The sequence below is a fragment of the Coffea arabica genome, chromosome 7e (genome assembly GCF_036785885.1).
Source record: "Coffea arabica cultivar ET-39 chromosome 7e, Coffea Arabica ET-39 HiFi, whole genome shotgun sequence".
Lineage (NCBI taxonomy): Eukaryota > Viridiplantae > Streptophyta > Magnoliopsida > Gentianales > Rubiaceae > Coffea > Coffea arabica.
This window is the reverse complement of record NC_092323.1, coordinates 46,379,079-46,383,216: the sequence shown is the minus strand read 5'-3', so window position 1 is coordinate 46,383,216 and position 4,138 is coordinate 46,379,079.

Below are 4,138 nucleotides of genomic sequence, written 5' to 3'. Positions count from 1 at the left end.
AAGCCTAATTCACCCCCCCTCTTAGGTTGTCTTCGATCCTTACAATTAGTATCAGAGCTTGGTCTCCTAGAGATTAAGCTCAAGTGGCTTGGAGTAAAGATGCTATGTTTGTTGAGGGGCAATCTGTTACTAGGCCTCCCATGTTTACTGGTTCCAATTATGTTAGTTGGAAAGAAAGAATGATTATCTTCTTGCAATCCATTGATATTGAGCTGTGGTTTATTGTGAATGAAGGACCGCATGATGCTAACTTTCTTGATGCATAAACAGGTTTGTTGCGGCAAAAAACGAGAGCTGAGATGAATGCTCAAGATAGAACCAATCTCACATTGAATGTCAAAGCCATGAATGTTCTTTATAGTGCCTTAGACTCAAATGAGTCAATTAGAGTAAAAGGGTGTAAATCTGCCAAAGAAATGTGGGATAAGTTAAGAGAAATTCATGAGGGTAGTGACAACGTAAGAGAACAGAAAAAGTCCATTCTGGTCACCAAGTATGAATCTTTTAAGATGGAGTCTCATGAAAATATCGACAAAATGTATTGTAAATTTAATGATCTGATCAAGGATTTAGAGGTGCTTGAGAAGGAGTACTCTCTAGGTGAAAAGAACAGAAAAATTCTGAATGCTCTATCAAAGGATTGGGAAAGCAAAGTGACTGCCATAGAGGAAGCCAAGGATCTAAATTCCTTATCCATTGAATCTCTGATTAACTCTCTAACTTCTTACGAACTGAAACTCAAATCTAAGATGCAGGAAGAAGAAGACACAAAAGGAAGGAAGAGTATTGCTCTGAAAGCTTCACAAGATGAAGATGAAACAGCCTCACTGGATGAAAATGACTTGGAAGGTGATGACAGTGATATTGTACTCATCACAAGAGGCTTCAAAAGATTTCTCAATAAGAGAAGATTCAGGAAAGGCGGATCCAGCAATTCCTTCCAGAATCAGACTAATGACTTCAGAAATAGAGGACTGAGTCTAATACAAGATAATGCAAATCTTTTTCGACAAAACAAATGTCTTAAGTATGAAAATGATAACCTGAAAAGGACTGAGTCTGATGTGCTTGCTGAACTTTACAAAAAGAAAAATTACTGTGACATACTCAAAAGTGAGCAATGCAGCTTAAGAAAAAGGATGGATGACTTATGTCAATTGTTACATCATTTGAAACAGAACCATCTTCAAAAGAATGACACTGTACCTTATGTTAATACTCATCAAATAAGACTGAACCAAAATACAAATGAGTTTGCTATCCACAGAAGAAGGCAAGTCAGATTCATTAAACCTGTTCATTTGATTGATCCAATGTCAGTATGCAACTTTTGTTGTCAATCTGGTCACATGAATAGCAACTGTCATGTTAAGAAAAACATGAGGAATGGCATGAGATGCATGTGGGTAGTTAAACATAAGACTAACTCTCAAGAACCCAATATGTAAAGGGTACCAAATATTATCTTGTGGGTTTGTGTGTAGGTGAACCTGGATAACATTGCTAAAAAATCAAAATGGTTCATTGATAGTGGATGCTCAAAACATATGACTGGTGATGCATCACAATTCATTAAACTCAAGCAAAAAGCAAGTGGAAAGGTAACGTTTGGAGATGATAACAAAGCCAAGACTGTTGGTATTGGCGATGTTGGTAAGAATGATCAAACTTTTATCCACAATGTTCTTCTTGTTGACAATTTGAGCTACAATCTGTTAAGTGTTAGCCAATTGTGTGATAGGCATCTGTTTGTATTATTCAAAAAGCTTGAATGTCTCATATTTGACTCAAAGTTCAACATTATTTTCAAAGGAAAAAGAGTTAATGATGTCTATGTAGTTTTTCTTGAAAAAATTGATTCCTCATATCTCAAATGTCTCAAAGTAGCAAATGAGGACCCATGGTTGTGGCATAGAAGGTTGTGTCACTTCAATATGGATTTGTTGAAAGAAATTTCTAAAAAGGAACTTGTTATAGGTCTTCCAAAAATTAGATTTGAAAATGACAGAATTTGTGATGCTTGCCAATTTGGAAAACAAGTCAAGGTTTCTTTTAAATCTAAGAAATGTGTTTCTACTTCAAAACCACTTGAACTTCTGCACCTTGATCTGTTTGGTCCTACACAGACTGCAAGCCTTGGTGGTAAGAGATACTGTTTTGTGATTGTTAATGACTATTCTAGATATACTTGGGTGATATTCCTTGCTCATAAAGATGATGCCTTTAAGAATTTTACCTCATTATTTGCTAAAGTACAAAATCTGCTTGGCTTGAAAATTGTCAGGATTAGAAGTGATAATGGGACAGAATTCAAGTTCTGTGATTTTCCAGAATTTTGTGATCATAATGGTATTACTCATGAATTCTCTATTGCTAGAGTTTCTCAACAAAATGGAGTTGTAGAAAGAAAAAATAGAACTCTCTAAGAGGCTGCTAGAACCATGCTTAGTGAATGCAATTTACCAAAATATTTTTGGGTTGAAACCATAAACACAGCCTGTTATACTATGAATAGAGTTCTTCTAAAACCAATTTTGTACAAAACTTCCTATGAGCTCATGTATGACAAAAAGCCTGTTGTCGGTTACTTCAAAGTATTTGATTGTAAATATTTCATTTTGAATATCAAGGAACATCTTGAAAAGTTTGACAAGAAATCTGATGAGGAAATTTTCTTGGGTTATTGTGAAAACAAAAGAGGTTTCAGAGTTAATAATCGTAGAACATTGATTATAGAGGAGGCTATACACATTACTTTTGATGAATCTAATGGTGACATCTCTATGAGTTGTGGTGAAGATGATGACACAGGTGTTCAAGAAGAACTGAAGAAACTAGCAATCAATGATCATGACTTTGCCTCACCAGAAACTGATTCAAAGGATGCTGATGCTCAGGTCAGTCCAGCTGAAGAAGTGAATAATAGAGATACCACTACTCCTAATGATCTTCCAAGAGCCTGGAAATTTGCTCATAATCATCCCAGGGAGCTTATAATTGGTGATCCTTCTGAAAAGGTTAGGACTCGTTCCTCTAGATACCTGGTAGATAATCTTGCTTTTGTATCACATATTGAACCTAAAAATGTTGTTGATGCATTGAATGATGAGCACTGGATTTTAGCTATGGAAGAAGAGTTAATCCAATTTGAAAGAAACAAAGTTTGGACCCTGGTTGCCAGACCACAAGGCCATCCTATCATTGGCACTAAATGGGTTTTTAGAAACAAAATGAATGATAAAGGGGAGATTGTTAGAAATAAGGCTAGACTGGTGGCTAAGGGATACACTCAAGAAGAGGGAATAGACTTTGATGAGTCTTTTGCACCAGTAGCCAGGCTGGAATCCATAAGAATGTTTTTAGCATTTGCATGTTTCAAGAATTTTAAATTATTTCAAATGGATGTTAAGAGTGCCTTCTTAAATGGATTTATAGATCAAGAAGTCTATGTTGACCAACCTCCTGGTTTTGAAAATGAATCTTATCCAGATCACGTGTTTAAACTCTCAAAAGCTTTATATGGATTAAAGCAAGCTCCTAGAGCATGGTATGAACGTCTGAGTGGATTTTTGATTGAAAATGGTTTTAAAAGAGGCATTGTAGACACTACACTTTTTACAAAACAAAGCTCACGAGATCTTTTGATTGTGCAAATATATGTGGATGATATCATATTTGGTGCTACTAATGAAAAATTGTGCAAGGACTTTTCCATCATCATGCAAAAAGAATTTGAAATGAGTATGATGGGAGAACTGAACTTCTTCCTTGGACTCCAAGTGATTCAAACCCAAGATGGAACATTTATAAATCAAACAAAATACACCAAGGAATTGCTGAAAAGATTCGAAATGGAGGATTCAAAGCCTGTTGGGACACCTATGTGCACATCTACCAAACTTGACAAAGATGAAGAATGTACAAAAGTTGAGGAGAAGAAGTACAGAGGTATGATTGGAAGTTTACTTTATTTAACTGCTAGTAGGCCTGACATCATGTTTGTTGTGTGCTTATGTGCTCGATTTCAATCCTGTCCAAAGGAATCACACTTGAATGCGGTAAAAAGAATCTTGAAATATCTTAAAGGAACCTTAAATTTTGGCTTGTGGTATCCAAAATGTCATGAACTTCCTTTGTG